General features: G+C 43.3%; 1 long non-coding RNA gene across 1 annotated transcript; it reads left to right on the forward strand.

Annotated features, from left to right (window-relative positions):
- The first annotated feature begins 1878 nt into the window (after positions 1 to 1878).
- Positions 1879 to 27060, forward strand: LOC120323067. Its single transcript, XR_005563160.1, has 3 exons — positions 1879 to 1907; positions 19384 to 19552; positions 26987 to 27060. It is a non-coding gene; the product is annotated as an uncharacterized LOC120323067 (long non-coding RNA).
- The last annotated feature ends 662 nt before the right edge of the window (positions 27061 to 27722 follow it).

A 27722-nucleotide genomic window follows, 5' to 3' on the forward strand; every position in this document is an offset into this window, starting at 1 on the left:
GTCTTGGCAACATCAGTAGAAGCATTTTGACTTTAGATGGGAAATGTCAGAAGTATAGTCGCCTTCCCATCTTGCCATGCGGGGAAAGAGCAAGTGAAGAGACAATGCCGCCTTTGGAGCCACAGCACTCACATCCTTCATTTGAAGAACCAAACCTAGATTGGCGTGGGGTCAGCAGCAGAACTTTGGATTCCAGGGAGTCTAAAGGAAAGCTACACCCAATCTGATGAGCTGCAGCTTGATCTTCTGTCACACTTCAATATTTATGTACCGAAGGCGCTTTGTTTGGTGGAAAATATTGTCCTTTTCCCATCATGACTGTCATCTAGCCATCTGTGTTAGCTAAGCTTTCGCCTTTTATGTATCATAAAAAATGTGCATATTGGAGTTTGATATGCTATTATTATATGTTATTGTTGGAGCATAATAACAAGGTATATGCAGTGAAAAGGACTGTAGGAAAAATGGATTGTGATCTTGCCATTAAAGAGGGCAATGAATGTGTAGAAAGGCCCTAGTCTTGGCCAAAAACCTTATTCTGACTCTTACTTTAGAAGAGCACTAACTCTTATACTACAAACTCTTATATTCTTATGTACCTTATTAAATCGTAACCCTTACTTTAATTTTCCACTTTCTTGTTTCATCCCCTTTTCAGGACCATTCTTCATTTCTCATTTGCGGTGGGTTATTCTCTAGTTTATTTTAAAATCTCTTCTTGTAGAACCGTAGCTGGACCCTTCTTCTTCCTCTTGCATCTCCATGTGAAACAAGGCAACTTTTCATTTATAAGCCAAAAAGAGTTAACCAGGAGTGTCTGGCAGAATCACAAACTTTTCAGTCAAAAGGTTATGACAAACATTCTATTTTCTACAGAAAGTACACATATTTCATATGCTCAAAAAATTTCACTTACTCAAGGATCTGACTTATGTCCAGAAAAATAATTCTGACAAATTTTTCAGCCAGCCCTAATTTTTCTTCATCAGGAGTTTTTAACCAGTCCTAATTTTTCTTCATAAGGATTTTATTTTCTCCTTCACCATTTCTCTTTCTATAGCCTCTTGAGCAAAATAAGATCCCTATAAACATTTGAGCACTAGGTGAACTTTCCAACCTATGGTATTTGGGTGGATTAAAAATAAGGTGAAATAAGTTTGCTGGTGCCCTATTTTTGACAACCCTGGCCTAGACGCTTCCTTTATAGGTCAGTAAAAGCCTTGTTATATGTTTGTAGAGTCAGCAGAAAAAGCTGGCTTTCTTCATAGCCTGAACCAGTGCAATCCTGAAGCTTTCTGAAGTCACTGAGATAAAGACCAGGCCCTGAGAGAGAGCACAAAAAATACACTTAAATGCACGGCTCTGGCCCTTGGATACATAAAAATATTTTGAACAAAGTGGTGGAGGGAAAAATTAGAATGCTGTGCCTCCATCCAGACCACACCAGACAGCTTAGCATTGCTCTAGGATGTAAATGTTGCTGTCAGGGATGAATTCTGGTGTGTCCCCATCACAGCAGAACATGCAACACCCATGTCTGAAGCCCAGCCAGTGAGGCCACCTGAGGAGTGTGCCGAGCTGGTGAATGAGGAAAGGCTGTACAGCTTTTTTTCCACAACAGAGGGCAAGGTTCCTTCACCCCTGCTCTGCCTCTGAGATGTCAAAAGGTATCTATATGCGATTACTTTTAGGTCACTTGCTTCCTTCTAGCTGGTATCTAAGGACCACAGGTTGGATCACTGTGTGGGATACGCCTGTAATACTTGCAGGGTATTGTGTAGTTTTCAATCTGTCTCTCTTTATCTTGCCTGAACAGCTTAATCTGGTTTCACCATGTTTCGTTTTCCAGACTGTGCTTTTTCTTGCTTGCAGGGTATTGTTGCTGAGGGCGGCTGGAAGACAATCAGGTAGGAGAATATAACCCAAACCTGAGAAATGTGCATAGTCTGTTTTAAACAGACTTACTTCCTGGGAGAAGAATGGTCCCTAGTCAGCAAAAACAGTTTCTAGGGTACACAAAACAAAAAGAATTTCTCCGTGAGAAGATTTCTGGTAATGTAATTACCACTAACTACCATCCAGCACTGTTAGTGGAAATGGTTGTAGTTTTCAGCTCACTTGCTGTAAAAACTGAATTGGGCATGACAGTAAATTAAATATATTCTGCCTTAGTGATTAGCGTTTTTGTTCAACTTTGCAGCCTTTAATGGGAGCTCTGTGGCTGTGTGCTCTCTGGTAGCACTGGTTTCCATGACAGCTTCTGTGTCAACTATTTTTCACACATGCTTTATGACTTATTGTACAGCACGTGTTGTTTAGTTTCACAGACCATGATACAGTTTTCAGGAAACTTGTGACTCTTTAACATCTACATTGCAAGGAGCCATCACCTGCTGTGAGGAATGAGAGAACAATGAGCAATCCATATAGGAAAGGTGGGGAAAGCACACTGGTATGTTAAAAATTTGAATTTGTCACACCAGAATGCAGCTGGCAGGAGTGACAAGCTCAGGAGCGTGTGTGAGTCCTTGGACTCAGAGGACCTGATTGTTAGTGGTGGTTTTCTGTTGCTTCATGAAGTCTCCAACATTAGATTTTCAATCTCCGTCACACTTTCCAACCCCCTTTTCAAGCACTGCCTGAGGGCTCTCTCTTGTGCATGCCTTCTTTGTTCCCATGCCCTGTCTGTCCTGAATGAAAAGCTTCTCACTCATGCCAGAAAGACATTTCTAAAATTACCAAGGAGGAACTGTGCCAGGCGGGTACTTCTATGCATGACTGTGCTGGGTGAGTCTTGTTACCCCAGAAGAGTTCTCACTATGTGCATCCTGGGAAACTTCTGCTGGGAGCTGGAAGGTACCCAGTCATGTTCCTCTTCCCCCAGCACATGGGCAGCTTGGGAAGGACAGTGGCTGCAGCTTCTTCTGGGGGGCTTCTCTGCTGAGAGCCTCCCACTGTGAACCCATGGCAGGTGGGGCTGGTGGGAGCCTGGGGCTGCATCTCTGTAAGAGGCTTTCTTGGATATTGTGTCTGAGCAGGGCACAGGCTGCTCTGCATTGTCACAGCTGAGTAAATCAGTTGTTCTATGAGGATGATGTACCAGAGAATGGAGGTCAATGAGAATTTGCCTCAACAGAATCTGAGGAAAATAAAAAGGCAAGCCTACAAGGCAAAAAGCCCAGGGTGGGTGTACGTGCTCTGCCTGAAATAGAGCAGCCAGAATTGGAAACTGTGCTTCGGCCAAGTCCCTCAGAAAGGAGCTTTCCAGAGCGGCATGGTGTGTGGTGGCTCTCACTGGTCGGAAGGGAAAGCCTCCTGCTGACTGCTGCCTCCCTCTGAGCAACGCCCGACAATTAATGCTGCAGCAGGAAATAGGTGGGAGATTAACAAAGGGTTTGTTGCAGAGCGGATTGTGTGGCCCTGTCAAAAGCAGCTGTAATTCCCACCCAGCCTGATTATTTTTGCCATGGACTAGCCTTGTTACTTGCTTCCCCTTTCAAATAAGGTTAACACCTTCAAAAATTCGGAACTTGCTAGAGACTTAGAGTCTGCTGGGGAGAGTAGTTTCTACCTCCCCTGGGGATTTCTGTACAGTGTTTGGATTTGGCAGGGTTCAAGGGTAGAAGGGATCCTGGTCTTTAGACTAGGAGGGAGACAAAGACAACTGACGAAGAGCAGCATTTCAGCCTGGGATGGGCTCATTTGTCATTGCCAGGTACCTGTTAGATCTTGCATTCCCTGGGAGAGAATTTGTTAAAAAATGAAAAGCTTTCTGGTGTCTGAAGATCAGTGGAGCCTGAAGCAGGAGATTTTGTGTGCCTGACCAACCTCAGATAACTTAAAAATGTAGAAGCTGCAGCATAAATCACTTACAACCCAAGAGCCAGTCACTGTTTCACACCCAAAACTGTGTCCTATTCCCTGGCACCAATAAAGCCTCAGGTTTGTGTTCCCCAACTCCCATGCTGCCACTTGCTGCTGGCCCAGCACCAGAGGAGAGGTACAAAGTCTATGACAACTGTTTGTGGTTAAACATGGTCATTGGAGAAGTATTGGGACTTCTAGTGGCCTGCAGCCTATGCTGTCTCTGACTCCACAAGGCACCCATGCCCTCCTGTGAAGCTTTTGTCCCAGGTTTGGAGAGCCTGAGGACCAGAAGAGTCCCATGGGCACTGGAATTCACATAACTAATGCTAAATCTTCTTAAAATGTAATGTGTGTGCTTCCTGGCAGCTTGTAACCTGGGGTTTATATCCTGGCATGGTGGGGGGAAGGTCAAACACCTTCTCTTCTTGGGGCACCTGACAAGGTGTTGCCCCATGTGGGTGCTGGGAGGCTGCTGTTGGCAGTACTATTGGAAAAGGGCTCACCAGAATTGGGCTCAGGTCAACCAATGGCTGGGTGGGAGCACAGGCTGTGCTGGGGCAGGGCAGGACAGTGGCTGCAGGGCAGGAGGGGTCTCTGAGCTTGAGGGCCTGTGGGTCTGCAAGGGGCAACTTGTGGCAACGGTGTGGGAGCAGGGTTGTGGACTCAGAGCCCTTCTCCTTGTGCTTCATTTCACTGTGGCTCATCCACTGGGTAGTTGGCATTGCAGTCACAAATTGCACATGGCAGACCCCCCTGGACAGGTGGGCCAGGGAAGCTCTATTCACCATCTCTGCACTCAGGTTGGGAGCCCAAAATCATATGTGGCTGCAGCTCCACCCAGACAGAGCTGTTTATTTTTGAAGAAGCTGGGAGATGCTGTGAGAGAGGTGGGTAAAGTTCAGCTGGGATTATTTTTAATACCCTGTGTCTAGAGGGAAATTTGGAGTTCCATTTGATAAGAGCTGCTTTTTCCATTCCAAATGTGTTTGCTTACATTGCACGAAGTCCTGCCATTTTTTGTACCTTTGCATTCATTTCCACTCTTCTCTTTTGGCTACCCCTCAAAATGCTCTGTTTGGGGCCAGGACCCTGTGGCAGGTGATGCACTGTGCCTGCTAGCAGGAGGACCCAGCCCCACTCCCCTCCATACTCTTTTGAGCTCTCTTTATGGCTCATTCCCCAGCTGCTGCACAGGATGAAATCTGTCTTCTAGCAGGTAATTCATCATTGTACTTGGTGACAACACAAAGCTCTCCTGTTGAGGCATCTGAGTGTGTCCCCTGGCTGAGATACCTCTTTACACAAAGCTTGGGGAATTAAGCTGTATTACAGTATTTATACTGGGCTGTACCTTTGCTCTGAACCCTCTGCCAGGCTCCAGAGTGAGTCAGTATGAGTGGAGCCAGCAAACAGGCTAAGCTGAGTGATGAGGACCCACATTCACCCCCTCGTTCTGCCTCTAGCCTGCACAGGACTTGGGTTGCCTCACTTTGGCTACTCCTGGCCGTTGGTTCCCCAACTGTAAAGTGAGACTGACAGCACTACACTGCCTCTTAGGGATGCTGAGGAGATAAAAGCATTGATGTTGGCATTGATTGCTGTTACTTGCTATACTCGCTGTTAAGGAAAGCCAAATAAATAGTAGTTGGGAGTTGATGGACAGCCAGATTTTTCCCTCACTCACACCTCCACCTTCTGAAACCACTTGGATGTCACCACAGCCTGATACTTGTAAGCCCTTGAGTGCGTATGTATGTGTGTGCGTGTGTGCGACACTACAGCATCTCTCTTCTGGATTCAAACCAGATGTTGAGATGACAATTTGATCCCCTCCTGCTCTGGCTGAGCTGAGTGGGTGGAATCTGGGCTATAGCTCTCAGCAGAGTGTCCAGCCAAGAATCTCCAGGCCTTTCTCTGACATTAACAGGACCCCCTGGAAGTTTGAGAAATGTTGCTGTATCAATGTGCAACTGGAGAAGCCAAAGCCCCTGAAGCAGAGCAGGCTTGCTCAGCCCTGGACAAGCTGGAGCATGGCCTGTCATCCTCTCTTCCCTGGCCTGACCACTAGATGGAGATGTCCCTTCCACAGCTGTGAAGAACGCAGGTATTCAGGAAAATACAGTTCTCGCTGATTTCTCAAGGACCTGTCAGTGAAAGCGAAGACGTTCTTCCTCCTGGTTTCACAACAAGTCGAATCTGGACAGTGGTATGGGAAGAGGCTTCTTGTTTTAGCAATAGGGTACGAGGAGCAGCTTTTAGAAGAATTTCTCATTTTGAGCCATCTCCATGTAGCAAGTACCCTCTCTCCCATGTGCAGAAGCAGTGAAGTAAATCGGTTCAGAGATCCCAAACATCTCACTTGCTACTCTTCAGGGTGCTCTGCAAGTCATGGGGAGCCCAGAGGTGACCACTTTTGCAATAACACTCGTGCAGCTCTAACAGAGCACACATGATCTGTGGCATAGGAGTGATGACATCTCTAAGACCTGGAGCAGCTGATTTTCAGCCACCTCCACCCTGCATCTGGCAGCTTGCTTCACTCTGCTTCAGAATCAAGGATCATAAATACAGATTCTTCTCTGTCTAGATACTTAATTTTGCTTAGAAAAGAATTCTTGAATTTGGAGGTTGGAAAAAGAAGGCAAAAGTATTGCTGTGACTTCAGATGTGCCTGGTGGCTATTCTTTCTCACTGCTTTAATGTACATTCAACCTTACTTGCTTTTTCTCCCTGGACTCATTCTTCAAGTAGAAGGGTAACAATGACTTCAAATTCAATCCAGTCTTCCCTTCCCCCGTTCCCTCCTTTTTTCCAAGAACTGACAGTGAGATCAGACAAAAACTCTGAATCAGTGTCCAGTCATACATTGGTATGTCTGTCACTAATGTTTTGCAGAGCTTCAAGCTGAAATGGTTGAAGTTGCTCTGAGTTACTGCAGGAGGATCTGCAGCTCCAGTCCTTTGAGCAGCAAATTCTGGAGGTGCTATGCCTCTTGAAGCCCAACAATAAATAGTGGCAAATATGCAAATTCTGTCTGTTCTTATGGAAGGTGAATCTTTTGCACACTAAATGACAGATATTGGAAATGCATAAGATGCAAGTTAGCTAACCCCCACGTCTGCTGGCCTGTGACATGCTGGTTCCAGTTCTGACAACTGCTATCCCACAGAAGAACTGTAAGAAGTGTATGGACTCCCAATACCTGATTTGGCTACACACCCAGTAGCTACATCTTCTTTCACAAAACCCAGGAAAATAAATGTATTGTTCCAGAAGTACAAATCCCAAGGTCTTATACAGTAGGTGAATCATCTGTTGCCCTTTGGAGTACAGAGGGTCCGGGGGACACAGTTTTGCTGTCCTCCTGTTCTGATCTCATCAGTTCAGGGCAGAGGCACTTGTCTGTGACTACATACACACATTGCCAACCACCAGATTTAACACAGCCTGGTCCCTGTGATGAATTGACAAACTGTGAGTAAATAAAGGGAAGGTTCTGTTTTAGGGAACACAATTCAAGAAAGTGTTTAATTTTGCTCTTAAAATAAGGAGAGACTTCTCTAAAAGTGATGTCTGATAGTTGAGATTAGGGATCAGGGGCCATGCAGACCATTTCCCCAATTGAGGGTGAATGGGTCTTAGTGGAGGTACACAAATGTCCCACGGGTTTGGGTGACTGCCAGCCTGGAGCTTGCTTTCACTGACACATTAGCTGAAGATTCCTTAAAGGCATTGACATGGGGATGAGATGGAGAGCCCAACATCAAATCTTCTTCCCTACTAGTTAACTTTCTCTTGTATTCTCATGAAGGGGTAGATTCGTCAAAGGAGAAGATATGGCTCAAGGGGCTGCAGCTCCCCCTCTCCCAGCTCTCTTGACTGATTAATGCAATGTTCATCCTGGAAGACCAGTACACCATACTGGCATACCTTCCCCATGTCAGAACACATGCTCAAAATATTTCTACTTCTCCTTTCTTGGAAGTGACGTGTAACTCACAGCCTTAAAATACTAGCTGGAAAGTTGTCAGGGTTTTCTTTTTTCTTTTCTTTATTGTTTTCCTGTTGACAATGCCCATTGGCGAAAGTCCATATAATAACAGATGAGGTGATGAATGCAGCTGGAGTTCAGCTCTAGGACTTAAGTTCCCCCACGTTTGCCTTTGGGCCCTAGGGGTACATGCAAGCCTGCAGGAGGAGTAAAATTCTATAGAAGTAGTAATATCTCCCCAGCTTCTGAGGCATCTCAAAGTGCTTTGAAGCCTGAAAATAACAGAAAACTATTATGCTTAGGAATTACTTTCACCACTGTTGAAAGGCAGCCCCACCACTGGGACACAGTGGGGCAACCTATTTACTGTCAAGGTTGTGCAGCAAAGCAGGGTACAAAGGGAACTGAATCACCAGCAGGAATGTAGAAGGGACTAGACAGCACTTCCCTGATCGTTATGTGGCCAGGATATAAGTGTTGGTGTCATGCTACTCACACGTGTCAAAAGATCACTGATAGCACAAATGCTTAGGACCTTATTGGCCAAAGAAGGTGTTTGAGGTGGTACAAGTCCCCAGATGTTAAGCAGGTCTGAAGAAGAATGGGGTTTTGATCTTGATTTGTGATACAGTTGGGGTACTTCAGCTTTTCAAGAACAGTGATTCAGAAATTATTTGGGAAAACATACTCACTGTTATAACACCCTCCTCAGATCCCTGCATATCCATATTGGGCATTTCCAGAAATGGGATCACTTGGAAGACAGGAATAGATGTGAACACAGAGTGCCTTGCTGCACTGAGGCTCTAGATTTCTTTTTTTTCTCCTCTCTTAATTTTTAAATAGGACTTTCCAAATACTGTAAAATTCTGAGTTACTGACAATGTGTACTGGAACCTCACAGTATGACAGAGTACCTTATAGGGTCCTGTCTGCTAAGGAAGAACTAATCACTGCAGAAAAAGACTTCATGACTGAGGCTTTATGAGTAAGGAAGGAAGGAATCATGGTCAGATCAGTAAAAGGGAGGGACTGGAGCCCTGAGTTCCATGCTCAAAGAGGTCAGCTCTGCTACTGACCTCTGAGGTGGCTTTGAGCAAGTCATCTATCTTTCACTGTGCCTCATGTGTCCCACCATCCCAAAATATTACTGACTTCATCTCTAAAATGAGTTGAGGTATGATCTGACTATTGTTATTCACTTGCTGGTGGCACCAAAGTTTCAGAACAATCTCTTAATGTAAACATCCACCTCATCAAGTTGAAAAGAAACTCTCTCACACTTTTCCCGCTGGGTAATAAACCATTACACTTGCTGGGTTTTAAGGTAAAAATTAATGATTTCCTTCCTGTTCTGAAGGAGGTTCTACTTCCGGAATCTGGAAAATTCTTTTCTTAAACATTCCATGTAAATATAATTCTTTTAAAAAATAATACACATGACTTAAGTCATCATAAACACAATGGTTATTGTATATAAAAGAATTGGGGCAGCATTTTATAACGAGGTAAGGGCTATATTTAAGAAACTGTATAAATCACATTCAAATTTACTGATGTTAAAAATGTCAGTTGCCCCGAGGGAAGATGAAGAGGGTGTTCTAAGGGCCATGAGTGACTGAAGACAAGTCTCATAGAAGTATTGAAATACAATATGGAATACATTTTATTAAAAATAATAAAAAAATTAACATTGTTTCATTGTTTCCTGCCCTCGTGATCCCAAAGACTTATATTGTCCTGATCTGTACTGTAGTCCCAAAGGACTCTGAAAGATCTTTCATAGGAAGCAAACTTTTACTTATTGCTTGCAGTATTATGGAGGGTATTTGGGGTGTGGGAAGGACATTGCTGGTAGATTTTCTGGAAGCTCCATCTAGTCATTCTGGCCACCTCTTTGGTGGAGAAAGCCCTTTTCTTTTGAAAGCCTGGGCACCTCACATAAGATGTCATCATGGCAAAGCCACAGAGAATGTCAAAGTTGTAGCATAATGTGTAATTCATGTTGAAAGAGAGACCACGGTCTGGGGGCCTGATTCCAGATTCAGAATGATCCAGGGAAAACATGAATTAAGACCAAAAGTCAAATGTCTGTGTGAGAAGGAAAGAGTTTTATGTGTCTCCAGAGGCCCTTTAGCTCTGACCTGTTGGAGGTATGTGTGGTACAGACATTCATTGTGCAAAGTAGCTCAAGTCAGTCTGAAACCTTGTGGTTTTGTTTCTGGAGAGCTATACAGTCACTGAGATTGGCCACAATGGCCAAAGTTATTTCAGCATTGTCTGTGGACAAAAGGACTCCAAGGGAGTTAGATGATAGCTCCCAATGGTCCCACCGCTTGTGTGACTTTGCTATGGTGTGGCACAGGAGGACTGCTGGGGCTGCTGGGCAGCGTGCCAGAGCCCGAGAGGAACTCAGTGGATCAGCAAACCCCAGTTGAGTGTATCCATTAGCAACTGAAATCATGTGGTGTGTCTTCTGGTGGTGTGAATGACCCCTCTGTGTGAGCCCAGTGTGTCACAGGCTGTACGCTGCCTACAGAAGACATAGCTTTTGCTTGAAGCTTTTCACCTGTAGCCCTAGGACACACCACTCTAAAAGTTACATTGGCAAAAAGGCATTCAACTTCCTGTTCAGCTTGAACATCCCAGCACAGTCAATTCTATAAGCTTGAGCTACATTAAATAGTGTTTGATGCCAGACTGGTTCTATCCTGTCCTGTTCAGCACATATGTCTCTTTTGGTGTCTCACAGAAGTGTGCGGGTCTGCCATTCAGTGTAGCTTGAAAGACTTGTCCTTGGTTTTATTTCGGTTCTGAACAGCCAGCTGCAAAAACAGTGTTTGGGATTATAGTCATAAAGCATCAGTGGAATTAAGTTGTTAGAAACGCTCCCCTCTCTAGACAGAAAAGCCACATTCATCTGATGTGAAGTTGGCATCACTTCTTAAAAAGATGAACTTTGCCCCAAAATCATGAACAAGACTAGGGCATATGAAACTTTCAGTTTGGAGTGAGTCCAACTTAGGCTATAACCAAATCTGAAATTCGTTTCTGTGCAAGTAACTCTTACTCACCCAAGGAGATCTGTTCACTTCAGTGGGCTTGCTAATGTGATTATGGGCTGCAAAATTGAGTGTCATGTATGATTTGCAATTTGTGGAGGGAGGCCCCTGGAAAAATTTCATCTTATTTAACTTCAATTAAGTCTGGCAAGACCCTTTTGCTTCAATAAAAAGACCAGACCACAGAGGGAATTGGTGAAATAATCGTGGGCAATCCTTACCACACATCTTACACGTTAACAACACTTTGCTACATGCATCACTAATCTTTGGGTGATGGGCTGGAGAGGGATCTGGAAAAAACAATCAGGGATTTCAGTTAAAAAGCACTTAGCATGGAGAAAATAATAGGCCTTCAGTTTATGTAATAATATACAGCAATTTCGTTTGAGTTAAGGTTGATAGATATTTTATGCCTTAGGATCTATAATTCTTTAGCATTTCCAGACAATTAATAGCTCTCTTGTAAATCATAGCAGAATTTCTTGGAGATTCCTAGCACTTGGTTGCCGGAGAAGACACCTCCCAGGCTGCAGCAGCAGCAGAGATGCACAGAGCAGCAACATCTCTCTTCCCTGCATCTGCCTTCTGCATAGTATTACCTGTTTTCTGGAAGACAGAGTGGGTGGGTGTCCCTGGCACTTCTCTGAGCCATTAGCTGCAGCTCCTGGAGGCACATTCAAGGCCTGGTCTGCTAGTGCTTGATCTTTTTCCAACTCAAGCACTGGTGATGTGTCTGCTGAGAGACCACAGCCTCTGAGCAAAGCTGAAGAACTTGAGGGTGTTGAGTCACAGGCACCCATGGATGCAGCTAGAATGGGTGGTGAAATTGCTGTCCTCAGCTGTTCGTGTCATCCATCTCTTGGAAGTGGTTGCCAGCACATCTGGTGAAGCCTTTAAGACATCAGGCAGTAAACTATTGTAGTTCACAGTTTCACAAGCAGTGAAGCCACCCATGCTGCAGTGGCAGCAACCTCTGAGAGAACGCGTGAGGGGAAAGGTGAGGAAGTGTAACCCAATCAGTCACTCCAACACATCTGCTACTTCTGAGTGAGGTCTGCCAGCTCTCACCACAGGCATCAGGGATGGTGGGGGATATGCAGACTGCTCACTAGGGTGAGCAGAATCTGCATTCTTTACTTCTGCTGGCAAAGCATCTGGGGGCTGTGGGCACATGTAAGAGCATCCTCTGAGGGTTGTTTGGGATGAAGGTGGTTAGTAACTCACAGCACACATTTTGCATGATGAACCCTTAGGTCAAGGCAGTAGCTGTGTTTTATTGGAGACAAAAGCAAGTTTTTCTTACAGTTGAGGACATCTACAGTTTTTATATTAGCATAAACTGCGAGTGACCAGGCTTTCTGCTTCTCCCAATCCTCTGACTGACTGTTGAGTTCAGTGACTAAGTCATAGTTATCTCACTAAACAAATCTTGGAGACCAAAGTCTGGGAAAGGCAAAGAATCTGGAGTCTAAGCCTTTAAAAACTGATTAAATCTACAAAAGTGTTTGTTTGTAGACATATTTGGCTTGGGTCTGTTGTATGTCCATTCACCTTGGAATGCAGCTCCTTGAGTAGCCTCTCTGAGAGTGGGTATAGAGATGAGTGAAGGGAGAAGGTTCAAGAGAAATTGCTTAATAATATGGGCATTTGTAATTGCACCATGAGTCTTTCTTTCTGCCTTCTGGTCCAACAGGAAAACTATGACTCTGAATTGTCTTTTGCCTATTAATACAAAGTGCCATTCTTTCCTGTTGCAGTTCAGTTTTACAGGTGTCTGACCTGGGGCAGTCTTGATTCCAATGGCTAGGATATAGATTTCACATGAGAATGTAGCTCTAAAGAAGTATTAACTTAGAGGCATTGACAAACTTGAATTAAAATGACATTCTTACACAAACACAACAGAACAGCCCCGTGGTACTTTTCATTCTCTTCTACTGTTTGCTTAGGATAACAGGAATATTATGGAGAGCAGATTGTCTCCCCATCATCATATTGTGTCTGCATTTCTGCTGTAAACCCCATTTTGACCTTTCCTCTCTGATGCTGTAGTTTCCTGAGAACTGGATTAAGTTGCCCTGGCTGCACGCCACTGTTTTCTGTGCCCAACATCTCTGCCTTCTCCCTTTCCTTTGCATCAGTGCAGCCCTTTGGATGTCCTTGTGGAGAACTGGATTGGAGAACTGATCAGGATTAATTATTATATAAGTTTTCCTGGGCTAAAAACCTCCTCTCTTCTTTCACCAAAGCTTTTCTCTGTTCAAGTTCAACATCTTTTGTAGACACTGTGTAAAAATTGGATGTTTTCTCTCAAGGGAAATCTGCATATATCACTATTAGTTTTCATTCCAAGCTGGGGAAAAGGGACCAGATAACTCATTTGTTTCCCACACAAACCATTAGAAAAAAATGTGAAACCAAAAATTTTAAAGCAGATGAGGGGTGCAGTCTGCAAAGCATTTAAGTGTGTTGCACCCCAATTTCTGCAGTGGCTGGGAGGCACCAGGGACACAGGCAAAGGAGCACTGAACTGACCTGCAGTAAAATTCTTCTGCTCATCTAGCCAGGACAAAATGTTTTCATTTCATCTTAAGCAGCCCAGAGTGGAATAGTCAGCTCACAGTTAACTGAGGGTGGATTATCTGTGCTGAAAAAGAACCTTTTTTAAACATTGTATCATATGAACAACTGGATCTGGAAATGAAATTTGTGGCTTTTGCTTGGCCACCAAGAAACCTCACTGCCATAAAACACACTGGCGTGCTTAACTGCAAAGTTGTTCAGTCTGTCTTCTAATAATCTACAACTGCAGTGCTCTTTGCATCACTGCTTAGTATCACAGGATCTGTTTATTCTTTTGTAAAGCCCCACCTATGGGAAGGGGGTAACTGAGAGAATTTCAGGTCCCCTTAAAATACATAAATAAACTGTGGTAAAACATAAATAGAATATAACAGGAACTCCCAAACAGGAACTTAAACATTTGCGTCAGAAGGAAGATGAATATTTGAATTGTTTTAAAATGTCCCAGTTTTTGGAGAGTGGAACAGAAAGGCTATCTCACTCTGATTTTGATCATCAGGGATATCAGTAATAATTCATGACCCAAGGAGAACAATGTGACTTATTAAGTAGCAGAATGAAGGTTCAGACACACAGAGAAGTTAATGTGTGATGGTACAGCGGTACATGCCAACTCAACTGTAGGGACTGTGTGTGTCTTTAGTCCTAAGTGGAAAATGTGATATCATTTCAGTTAGCTTAGCCCCCAGAGAAAGAGGATATTGAGCTAAAATTAACAGATTCATAGCTCATGGCCAGAAGGGACCATTATGATAATTGATCTGACCTCATGCACAACAAAGGTCACAGAAGCTCACCCAGAAATTCCTTCAACCAGGCTATAAATTGTACCTTTTTTTAAAAAACAAGATATTAACTCCTTAAATAAAGACTTTATGTTATGAAGAACTTAGCATGTTTATTTTTTTCTGCTTTTCTACTTGGATATTCCTCTGGTAAAGTCTACGAACTCCTAATTGGAGAATTATTTTTATTTTTATGTTGCTTTTTATTTTTTTATTTAAATTGGTATTTCAGATATTTCAATATTTTGCCCTGTTTCTAATTTTTATTTATAGAACACATAATATTTTGGTCTAGCATTGGAAATATTTAAGATTGCATCATGTTTGCATCAAGCAACCAGTTTTGCTGTAGTTGATGGCGAAGCCATAGCAGATTTACAGGGACCAATGCTGATGTTAAAATAGAAGTGTAATGAGCATATGCTTATACAGTCCCTGCTTGCTAAAATGACCACAACAAATGAATTACTGAGCCAGTTTGCAGGAATCTTGTAACAAAATTGGCTGGAAGAGGAAGGTGAAACAGAAAACCACACCCTTTCTGGGCAAGTTAGGTTCATATGCCAAGGGTAAACTTGCTGCTACCAATGGGAGCAGGTGTGTTAGAATAAGTGAATGTTGTCATGACTAGGCTTTGCAAATGAAGATTTGGGAAAGTGAATGTTGTGAAACTAAGAAAAATCACAAACTGTAGCAAATTAGCAAAACAAAGTGTAGCAGCTCACAAAGTTAAATGGGTAGTGCTGGTTTTATGTGTATTTATCTGCCTATTTCATAGCACATGAGGCCAAATGTCTGGCCAGGTCTGTGCTACTGTACCAGAGGCGAATCTCTTCAGTAATTTTTATATTAACAAAAGCATCTGGACTTTGTAGATTTTTTTCACCAAAACCCACCAAACCAAAAACCTAATCCCAAACCAAACTCCCAAAGTTAAGTGTGAAAAGATGTTATATAGGACAGTATCCCTGCAGCTGGACTAACACACAGGTCCTGTGGGAAGTGGCCAAGTGGCTGAAGGACTGTCGTGGCTGCACCCCTTGGGGTTCTGGCTTTTCTGTGAACTTGTAGTGTGACCCTGGGTGCAGTGACCAGTTGCTGCACATCTGGGTGATGCTTTGGTGACAGCACACCTTGTGATCCATACACTAGTTTAGGTGCTTGAGGTAGCTTGAACCAGTGCAGCTCAGGATGGAGTAACAGACCTGCCATGGTAGCTTGGAGCTCTGTGTGACCTGGAAGCACAGTGGCAACCTGCAGAGAGAGGCGTTTGGCCAGAGTTATGTGGCTGGTGGTTCCTGAGCTGAACAGAGGGGCTCAGGTCTGTCTTTGTTTTGCTGCAGTTACAGTAAAGAGTGCAGTGTGCCCATGGGCTGAGTTCTCAGCAAGATTTCATGGGGCAGGAAACATCTTTGCAAGGTGAATATGTGGTGCCTAGCAGAATGGAACTCCAGTCTCAGATGGGGCTGTAGACACAAGCCTAATCTGAGTAATAAGAGTTTGGACTATGAGTTCATCTGTGAATCAGTGCTGAGCAAAAATGGTTTCACCTTCCCAGTGACTTGTCTCCTCTCCCAAGACTGAGAGGGCAGCAAGGTCTCATCCCAGTGAAATCTCATTTCTGACCACAGCATATCAGCTGTGGTATCTCCCATCTCCTGCAAAATAACATAGGCGCTGGAAAATGACCCAACATTAAACGGCTTCACAGTGCTGGAAGCCTTTTCCCACTCCCAATTTTATGACCTTAATTAGCACAGGCCAATCCATAAATCAGATCAACACCAGGAGATAACAATGAATCATGTGGAAGGCAGCTTTAATAGGAGCCTAATCCCCCAAAGAAGTGGACAGTACCGGCATTTTAAGTGCACGTGTGAGGTTGAAAGGGAACAGATGTCCAACTGGGGCTGCTGCCGGCAAGGGTAAGTCTGCAGGGCTGTTGGATTTCTAGAGAGAAACCTGTTTTGACATCTTAATGGAAAGAGTGTCTGGCAGCGGCTGATGGAGTGGTGATAAATGCTGCTTCCCTCCCTGGGTGATTGTTGGGCAAGATGGGGATGCTTTCAGGTTCAGCATATCTGGCAGAACGCCGTCACCACCTCGCTGGGGTGTTGATCGGGTCGGGGCAAGAGAGAAGGAAAGCTGTAGGAGTGACTGTCTGGAGAGCATGAGAAACTGAAAGGGAAATGTAGAGGGAAAGGAAGAATTTCAGGCTTTCCCACCATGACTTCAACTGGTAACTTGCCAGAAGCCCAGCACAGAGTGCACACAGAGGAGCAGACAGAGACTTCCTTCTGTAATACAGCCATGGAATGACAGCAGGAATGGCAGGCCTCAGGACCGGCTGGCTCTTACTGACAAGCTCCCTGTGTGTGGGGTGGCTGGTCTTCCTGCAGGGCCTTCTGTGGCTATTCCAGCTGGAAGAGGCAGCAGCCCATAATTAGGATATCAGGGCTGCTTTCAATTAGTTTCCTGCTCCCAGATACATATCTGCTGTTTAAGTGTGGTTCTGCTTCGAAAAGAGTCAGCAAAACTGTGCCTTGGTTACCGCTGCACAGAAAGCCAAATTCACATTGCACCCCCTTTACTGGGCAGGAAAGATGTTCCTTTCCAGCCCCCTTCCCTACAAATCCAATGGGAATCTGAGACTCAAGCTGGCTGACAACTTGCACCCAAAGATTGCCTTCGTCTTAATACACAGATTTCATGCCAGTGCCTAGGCAGGAATAGTCTTCAGGTTGCTGCTCCTGGGCTAGCTAACTCATTAGCACAATTTTACATGTTTGGTTCTGTCGGGCTGAATGAAACAGCAGAGTAGAAATGTATTCTGAAGAGAACTGATGCAGCTCTGCTTTTCCTAGGAGGCAGATCAGATTTTGTGGAGAATCATCACCCCTTTAATGAAAGGTAATTGATGGGCCTGAAGAGGGACCTCAGAGTGCAAACTCTTCCAGTTCTGGGACTGTAAGACCCTTCTGTGTGATCCTTCACACAGATGCCTTTGTCCTGCTGAAGCAGAGGCCGTGAGGAGCCTTCTCCATTGTAATCAGCATCTTGGTGCTCTGTTCAGCAGATTTGGAGGGTGTCCAGCTCCTGCTGTTCCTGAGCCATAGTCATTGATACAACTGGAGCAATGGAAAGGAAACTTTATTATGGCAAGGGACCATTCCCATATTCCATCATGGTCTTCACAGTATTTTGCATATCTGCAGTATTCAGATGTATTTCCATCCCATAGCTGTGCTATTCTTGGGGAAAGGAGGGGTGGAAAAGACAGAGGATTGTGTATGGTATATTGTGAGAGCACTGAGCTAAGACATCCTCAGATCTTCACAAGGGGTTGCTGTGACCTCACTCTGTGAAGCATCTGTGACTTTTTTAGAGAACGAATCTCACTGATAGCTGACGGATGAATATCGCTTAGGGATGGATCAGCAAGTGGTTTTTTTGATGCCATTATTTTGATGCAATTATTGAGTGTAGTAAACAGATACACTGTGGGAAAAAAAGTTATCTTTTAATTCCATCAAATTTCAGATCTGGCTGCAACAGAGTTGCTCTTGAGTTAGTTTGCCCATATTAAAACATTTTCACCTTTTTTTAAATTTCAAGTGTAGATCCTTTTAAATTAATATTTCCATTTTGAAAACAAACTCTGACCTAAATATAATTAAAACAGTCAACATGAAATATTTCAGCATTTTTGAAATGAGATATTTAATTTAAAAAATTGCCATTAGAAAATTTTTTAGAGAAATATTTTTGGGGGATCCAACCTATTTAACCTAATTTTTCCAGCAGCTGTGAAGCTGCTTTGAAGATATGATCTGGTCTAGAATAAGAGAGGAAATGTGATATAGAGCTTAGCATCAGAGTCTCTTTAATCTCAATAATATGAAGCAGAATATGTAAATGTGTATAGACATGATATGGATGTATACTTTAGATTGCCAGTTTGTTGCTTTGTAAGGCTTCAGGAAGATACAAAACCAATAACAAAGCTGAAACCCCAGATGTTATGAAAACCTCAGTGAAAATTTCAGCCACTGGTTCTCTCATGAAAAACTCACTGTATTTTCTCTGGTGAATATTTGGCATCATAAATCATTGTACAATTTGCCTGCCAGAATGGCTAACAGCCCGATCATCTGAAGACAGAGCCATGCAGCTGCCCCTGCATGCGTCTCTTATAGGATTGAAGGCAGCTCGCCCCAGCCACCCTGGGAATCATGGAAGCCAGGAGAGCAAGGCACCAACTGCCTCTGGTTGAAACTCCACCCTGTAGGTCTGTATTTCAACCTACAGCAGTATTTGTACTGCCAAGGTTCTTACCCTGACCAAAGTCCATTTGGACAATCTCCTAACCATTGCCCTGGGGTAGCAGGTATCTCACAGAGGGATATTGCTGCAGTGGTGGGTGGGTAGGCAGAGTTCTATATTTCTTTTTGTTCTTGTTCCCGTGGTTTGTCTCTAAGGATTATATGTATTTCCACCCTAAAGCAGCCTTCAAGTACACTGTATTTAGGAAGAGGGTAAAGGACCTATTTTGGTTTATAACACATAACTTCTATTCCTCCCCAGAGTCTCATAAACAAATTTCTCATTGAGTTAGTCCCAAAATAGATCCTGCTCTCTCAGCTACCCAAAAGCAATCTCTGAATTTGTTTCTTCTCCTCAGATTGTGGGTTTTCTTTCAGTTCAGCCCCAGGGGTACCAGGAAAGCTCACAGAGTACTTGCAAAGCCCTGCCAACCAAAACTGGATTTATTATAGATTGATTTAAGACTTGCCTGAATTACTTGAACGTTCAGGGACGGGAACTGCACTATCACTTGGCAAAGGCACACAGGAGGGTCTCCTCATCTGCAGATCTGATCAGGCAGGGAGTAGCAGATTTTTATAACGAGTGTAGTGTGAAGTGGAAAGATCTAAGTATGGAACATTTATATCTGGGCTTGGTTTGAGGGGACACATTCATGATGCTTGAAACCTGATACAGGTTTTCTTTCCAGGCTTCTCCTGCCTGCAGCTGGTAGCTTTGCTTAGCAAGACTCACTCTGCAATGTCTTTTTTTTTTTTTTTAATTTCAGCCCTGTCATTGAATCTAAAGTATTCACTGAGTCTCTGAGTCAAGAAAAAGACCAGCATCTCCAAAAAGGTCCTGTCAGATCTGCCCAGCTATCAATTACTGGAATCAATTGCAGAGGAAGCACTTGTGCCTCTCCCTGACTCTCTGAAGACCCTTAACACACGCTTCAGGTATGACACTTAGCTTTCAAGAGGCTTACTTAAGGAGAATTCCTGCCCTACCTTAAAGTTCCTTCAGTGTCTGATATAGCTAGATGGGAGATTGATCATTTGGAGAACTAAGTTATCACTTCCCCATGCTTTTTCATAGCCTATGTGTTCACAGGTCATAGTTTTTCAAGTTCATCCATCTCAGACAGACTGAGGATCAGGCGACACTCAAGCAGGGAGTGAGTACTCTGACCATTCCCTTTTTGCCAGTCTAGCATGGCAAAAGGATGGAGCAGACAAGGACAGAGCCAAGCATTTTATGATGGCAAGAGATCTTCCTGGCAAACCTTACTGAAAATGTGCATGGGTCATGTCTCGCGAGTGTAGAGGGAGCAGAGTATGTGTGACTAAAACTCTGAGCACTCTAGAAGTCCCTGGCTAGAGGATGGTGCCCTGGAGTCTTTGTCAGTGGTTTGGGAGGGTGGAGGAGGGATGGCACCTTCTCTTTGGACACCCTGGAAAAGGGCCGTGTCAGTGCTCTTCACCATGATGAAAGGAGTGGAAGGGGTTGGAAACCAGTAAGAGAGTGCAGAGCTTAAGTCCCATGGGATGTCCAAGAACATATTTCTCCTCTGCACCCCTGAAACGTGCACTCAATATCCTTGCACTAATTTGAATTTGGGTGGAGGGGAATTCTGATTGAAGCCGTCCATGAAAACAATGGATAGGGCTGGGTAACAGATGTTGTGCTGACATTGCTTATTTAGACAGTCTTGCTTATGAAGCATTACATAAATGCAGCCCTGGCCAGTCTCCGTGGTGCACTGCAGGAGGGAAAGTAGGACCTTGGCTCTGTGCCCAGGGCTGCAGGGACGGAATGGGGAGGTGCAGCACGTAGAGGCATCAGGGGCTATGAGCCGTGCCAGTGGCTCCATCCTGCTGTGCCAGCAGCCCTGGGGCAGGACAGGCAGTGCACAGGGCAGGAATGGGCCCTGCTTTCAGCAAGGGAAGTGATGGCATGAAGTGTACAAATCCGTAGTGGGACATGGGGACAAAAATCTGCCTGTCTGCTGCCTGCAGAGGATGAAAGGGCATAGTTAAGGCAGATATAGCTGCTAAAAGTGACACCTTTCATATCATGAGACCTCCCTGCAGAGTCCAGATTATTGGTGCAGTTTGTATGGCAAAGGCCATACTGCTGCAGGCTGAGCACTCACCAGCTCTTCTCTCCAGTCTCTGCAGGCTAATTGCACCCATCCAGCTGGCCAAGCTTGACTCTGGGGCCAGAAGAGTTGTCTGTGATCCGTGTGCCAGAAATGCTACCCACACAACTGGCTGGGAGGGGAGTCAGGAACCCCAGCTGCTCGTGCCTAGTCCTCTGTGCAGTTCTAAGCCAAGGCACGTTTTCACCAGATTAAGAGCAAATACTCAGCTGTGGTGCTTATGCTGGTATGGGACATTGGATCTTTGAAATAAGCCATGGATTCCTAACATGTCAGAGTTAACTGCACAGTTGCCATTTCACAAAGAAAATATTGTACAAGTTTGAAAGGGGGCTCAAGCTTTATTCATCTCCAAAGGCCAGGATGGGCCAACTTGCATGGACACTCTGTGGAAGGCATTTTTGGGACTGCAGGAATGAGTTTTACTGCACTCCTCTCCAATGATGCCTTTCCTGCCCAGTCAAATCTCCCACCGACTTCAGAAGAGGACCCTTCAACCATTTATATTAAATCATTTCTCATTATCAACAAGAGTTATTCATTGCTGTATTAGGAAGAAAAATGTAAACAGCAGATAAATATGCCACTACAGAATGTTTCTGAGATAAAAGATTAAACATTAATTTAGTCCTTAGGTCATTTTTTTTTAAGAAAAAAAAATGGATACTATATTTACAAAAGAGGCCTTTGATGTATAGCATACATTTATTACTAGTGTATTTTTTCCAACGGCAATGGGATTTTCAACAGCAGTAGGATATGTTTTAATAATTAAAGGGATTTAGCTTCTCTGCACAGACGGCCAGCTTCTGTTCTCACTTACAGACTACAAATCATGCATAGCTTCAGTGATGTTGATGTTATTAGCTCAGTGCAAAACCAAGGTTTGTGAGACTTGTGACAGGCCCTTTGTGGTTTTGGTTTGTGGCCATTTCTGAGTACTTTCCAGCGTTAACTCCAGCAGAAATCTTGCAGTGCCAAGGGATAACCAAGCTTGCTGTGATTTCTAGCCACTGTGCAAAGTACAGATGCTGGGATAAGCAACAAACCTGAACCTTTGGTTTTCCCTATGGGATCTAATCTGTGAAAGAGGATCAAGATTAGAATTTGAGTCTGGCATTTCGATGTGGCCACCCCGTAGCATGGGAAACTCAGACATAAGTTTTGGTTCACCATCTTCAGAGTATATGTTTGTGAGGCACAGATCTTGGGGAGGTGCCCTCCAAAACTAGGCAGTATTTAGATCTGGGGGTTTGATTCTGGCATAAAAGTGAATGCTCAGTTCAGCTGGATGTCAACACTGTCTTCCCTCTGCAGAGACACCCTTCGCTCTTACAACTTTTCCTGACTCCTTTCAAACACCAGACAGAGATCTGGCTTGTCTTTGCCCCCCAAGTTCACCATCAACAGTGCCCAAAAGATGATATCCAATTCTACATTGGCTCTGGAATCAGCTGGTATCATGGCATTGTTCTGCGCATCTGGATTCCTGTCTTAAAACTTTTGTTTATTTGTCATTATTGCAGCATATCAAAATGGTTTTCAGCCAAGAATCAAGTCCTCATTTTGCTTGGCATGGGAGGGCCATAGTGCAAGTCCCAGGAAAGGCTGATATTGAAGGGAAAGTGGGATGGCTGAGAGGAGTTATTGTTAGTGGTACCACCATGAACCCACCTTTCTTCAATATCTGACTGGTCACTTGGCTGACCCCTCTGTTTCCTTGTAGGGATCCAGAGTGATAGGTGGAGTGGTGCCCTCACCCTTTGTGAACCAACATGTTCCTCTTTGCCCAAAAGCTTTTGTGAAGTGGCAAGTCTACTGCTCTTGTTAAATAGGTGGAAAACTGAGGCACAGGGGCCTTTCTTCAGGAAAACACTTACCTATGTGCACAAATTGCATGGAAACAATTTAAACCCTGATTCTTTGGTCATAGAGCTGAGCTCACAAAAACATAGTCTAGTTGCCAACACCTTTAAGGGCTGATGGTGGTTTTAACTCAAATAAATGGGAAATAGGAATTGTTTATGAGTTCCGTCAAATTTTCTCCATCTCCTCTTTCTGCTAGTGACCAGTCTGAAACATTCTGAAAAGAAAGCATGAAATAACAGAAAAGTTCTCGGTGGGTACAATAATGGAAAAAATTACCAGAGGATACAGCATTATTCTAACTTCTGTTACATGGTGCTTGACTAATTCCCTGAAGCAGTGTCAGTCATATCTTTTCTGACTGTGGTTGTTCCTATCATTTGTATGTATGTGTAGTCAGCTCCTGACTCCCACTCCTGAGGCTCCTGTGGAAATGAGTTCCACAGGGTAATGCTGTGTTTTGTAACGAGACTTACACCACAGGGAAGAAATGAAATCAGGTCACTGGTGCATCCATGCAGGATGTTCCTGCCATTTAGTTTCCTCCAAAAATAAGTCTTAACACAGGTATCAACTGCAGATTTTTGAGTTCAGGAATTTGCTATCCTGAGAGAGTTTCCTGGCAGATCAGCTAGGAAAGGAGAGAGATTATAAATGGAACATTTTAGAAAATATTCTCTGCAAATGGGCAATTTCATAATCTTCCTCCTCTTGAGGAAAGGAAAGGAAAAGGAAAAGGAAAGGAAAAACAGATATTTTCCTTAGGTGTTTCCTGCATATTTCTCCCAACTAGGAGACAATTGTAATGTGACTTCTTGTGCCAAAGGGTAAACCAAGAAGGACAAAGGTGGAGCTGTTTCAGGCTGCAGTGTAGTGCCTTCCTTTCCAGCCCTGCTGCACAGGAAGGCCTGAGAGCTTACAAATATCAGAGCAGAGAGGGGAGGAAGGTAGTGAATCGTGGCATGACCTTATGCAGGAGCCAAATTAGACAAAGTTTGCAATCCCTATCTTGGCTGAGGAATGAATGTTTTTCAGTAGACAAAAAAAAAGATACTGATCTGTCCATTCAACCAGAGGTACAGAGAGTAGCTATTCTTAAGAGAGCTCCAGCTGAGTTCATGTTCTTCCTATCCTCTGCTTCAAGCCCATGGCTCTTCAACATGATTAGAAACTGAGATCTTTAAAGCTAAGATTTTTGCTTAACCAGTGGGTATAGGTGGATTAATTCAGGGATCCCAGGCCAGACCTCCCAGCCCTGCTACTGAGTTCTAGATGTGAACACTTAGACGTAACACTTCGGGGCCAGCCTTATGCTGCTAGAGCACTGGCATGAATTTCTTTGGGTGGCATCTGGTCTTAGGCTGGGGCAGTTAAAAACTGACATTTTTGCTGCACTGGGAATTTGTCACTTAAATTCTGTCTGTTGTCACATGAACTATTCCATTTATATCCTTATATTTTGTGCTTACAACTTTTTATAACTGCAGAGAAAATACTCAGAGTCTATTTCCCATCTGGATTATAACAGAAGAGTGACTTTGAGGTGATTCCTGCCTTTTCTTTCTTCAGCAGGAGGATCCTGTGTGTTTGATCTGCCTCTGATCTCCTGCTGGAGAGACCAAAACATTGAGAGCAAACAGTCCCAACGGGAAGGCTGGTGTTCCCGGCTGGAGCAGCGGTGGAGCGTGTGTGGGGCTGTAAATAAGGCAGGCTGGAGGGCTCAAAGGCACAGTGGCCATTGTCGAGCCTGCAGTGAAATTGCCCTCAGTTCTTTTGTGCTGAGCAGAATATGATGTGAGCCAACACAAATGGCTCTCACATGTTTTCATTGGTGTAAATGAGGCATTCAAGTATAAAATGAGGTAGTTGCAGGCTGATCAGCTTGAGAGCTGAGGCAGAAAGCTCTGGATAAGGGTAATAGCTTTGGACAAGGGTAATAGCTTTGGACAAAATAATGCGTGCCTCACTGATGAGCCCTAGAAAGGCTCATGCTGATTTGTGAAACAGATCTTTAAAATATCTTCTGTAAGCAGAGTTGGTTAAAAAACGTTTTAAATGAAAGTTAAAGCTTTCTGTCAAAAATGAAGGTTTTTCACCAGAATGAAATAGGGTGTAATTGCAGGCTTTTTTTCTCTTGAACAACTTTTTAAAAAATAATTTCATTTCCATGTGGAAGTGTTACTTCTGCTCGGAAGGTAATGCTTGCACATAGCTCCACTGCACTGTTCCAGCTGGAAAAGTTAGAATAATAATAATAAAAAAAATTATCTGGTTTTCAACTGACAAGAGCTTAAGGAGAGTCATAGGATGGGGAACAAAGCGAGTCTTTGTTTTCTCACCCTTCCCCCTGCCTGTGCCCGATTTTTTTCTAATTTTCCTACAGGGAAGCCATTATTGCTTGATGGGGAAATTTGGAATGAAGTTTTCTTGGAAATTATCTTTCTCCTAGAGAATAGAATTTTGTTTGTAGGATCTCAGAGATTCAGATTCAGATTCTGGACTCCATCTCCTCTTAGAATATGTTCCACTACAGACCCTTCTGGGACTGCCCCTGAACTAACGGTTATACAAAGTGTTGGCAGGATTTACTGGCTTGTGTGGATGCTGCACAAGCTTCTGGATGCAAGTTATCTTTCTACACTATCCACTGCCGTGAGACCTGCCTGATAACACCTTATTGTTCTTCCAAACTGAAGATCATTTCTCAATGACCTTTCCTTTTGCTATTATACCCTGCTCATATACAGTATTCTTGCCTTCACATATATATTGTTATACATATTGGTGTTTTGTTCAGGTCAGCTTTCCCCTCTTAGTCTGGCTAAGTAATAGCACAGTGAACTTCAGGCTGCTGGTTCATCTAACACACAACTGAACTGATGAATCATGTACAGCTAGTATAAAAAGTGTGTCTCCTTCCCATTGTGGAAACTTTGCTTTCAGGAATCTCCTTCAAACTCTGAAAACCCAAAATACATCTGTTTCTGAAAGCTGAACAGTTTTTGGCAGAAAATAGCTCTCCTCCCCCAGACACTATGAATTAGTATGTGCATCCCTCATACCTGCCACTTTCTATGAACTTCTTCAATCAATAAATTTTGGCAAACACTGTAAATCCATTAAATTACAAGCTTTTGAAGAAAAAAATAGTAAAACATGAGACTTTTATAAAAATGTTGTCTAATTGCAAATTTCCAAAGAAAAAATTGTGATACAAATAAACAACAGTAATAGCTGTCTTGCTGTACTTGTTTACAGCTCTCTTACCTAAGGGAATGTCAAGAAGAAAATGGCAGTAGTTTAAAGAACTAGGATGCAGAACCCTTGAACTGAATATCTGTCTGTGTCTGTGCCGCAAAACTCACATTTTACTTGTCATAAATCTGGGCTGGAATTTTAACCTCTGCCTATTCCAGTCCCAACAGGAAGGAGATCATTAAAGCACTTGGAGAAATGTTATATATAAATTCAGTAGGAAATGATGGGTCTGAGATTTCTCCCTACTTAGAAGATTTTGATCAAGGGCTAAAATGGCCCATGGACCACTTTTAAGAACCACTTTTGACTGTGCTGTATAATAGGCCCCAGAACATATTCATCTTAACTCTTGCTTATGTCTTAGTGTGCTTGTTGTGATTCCAGAAAAGGAGCTTCCTACCCTCAGTAGTAAGGTGATACAACAGGATCAGGAGATGACACAAGGGCAGCTTCGTGTTTTAGATGCGTACACTGTGGTTCTGAAGTTATAGTCAAGTTCCTTTCCCCCTCAGGGCAAAATCATGAGATGTGTAATAAAATATTGCTGAGAATACGTGTTTGCCTGAATCCATAGCTCTCACAGTGACACGTGAAATGGCTGATTAGAACTTCATGACATCAAGATCAATATAACTCACATTCTCAGACTAACTACTTAGAATATTTAAGTACTTTATAATTCTACTTGCATTGCTTCCTCTGTTTCCCTGGTGGTTGTAGACTCTGTGGACAATCACTGCCGAGGGATGAATCTGCATCCAGCCAGAGTCCTGGGGTTGTTCATGCTACCTCTTACCTTCATACGGTCTTGAATTCCACAGTGACCCTAGACATGCCTCTAATTGCCAGTGAAAAGAGCCACCTTCCCAGTTTGTAACCATGTTATTTTATTTGAAGATTTAACTAGGAGGAAAAATGCTGGATTTCCTTTTCCCCCAAAGCTGTCTGTGACCTCCATTGTACTTTATCATGGGTCACATTCTTATCTGGTAGCATAGTGCAGTTCCAGGTTATGGCAGGTGGATACTGGCTGTGTGCTTATAAACAATTATTCTTCATGGCTTTATTAATATAACTGTTTTAACTTCGTTTTTCCCATATGTCTCAGGGCCTGACTGGAGGAGAGGACAACAAATGAGGATCTGTAATACACATGCCCAAGGAAGAGCTTTAATTATTTCCATTTGTTATTTTGGTGCAAACTTTTACTACATTTGGATTTAATAAAAAAATATAATTAATAAATCTCCCTTTCTTCCCCTATTTTAATAACAAAAATACTTTCGTAGACAGTTTTATCCTTGTGCTCTAGAAGCTGCTTAAACATTTTGGTCAAACTTCCGAATGATTTTGGGAAAATAACAGCCTGGAAGATTTCAATTGTTAAAATCAATGTTTCAGAAATTGTAGAATATTTTACTGGGAGTTTACACCTGGAAGCTTATAAAGTCTTATCAGTAAATCTTGCTTGCATGCATTTAGTGGACATAAGGGTATTTTTCATCTATGTTTAGAGCCCTGTTGTGAGACAATACATTTTACTCTCTGTTTACTCTCCACCTACAAGGTTACAAAGGGTAATATGTCTGGGGCAACACTCTTGACAGCTCACCAAGAGGTTCCATGGGTTCAAGCTCAGACAAATTAATTAATTCACTTTGAGCTAATATGACCTTACTACATCAGGTTACAGACAGTAAATAGGGAAACAAATTTTGGCTACATTCAGTAGGGTAGTGATACATTCTGGTTTAGATTCCTTTGTGTAGATCTGTTTATGCCCAGCCAATATAGTTGAGAATCTACTGTGGTGCAAATTCATCTGAATTAGGTCTCCTAATTTG

The sequence above is a fragment of the Pipra filicauda genome, unplaced genomic scaffold (assembly GCF_003945595.2).
Source record: "Pipra filicauda isolate LSUMZ 115617 unplaced genomic scaffold, ASM394559v2 scaffold190_size1978887_pilon, whole genome shotgun sequence".
NCBI lineage: Eukaryota > Metazoa > Chordata > Aves > Passeriformes > Pipridae > Pipra > Pipra filicauda.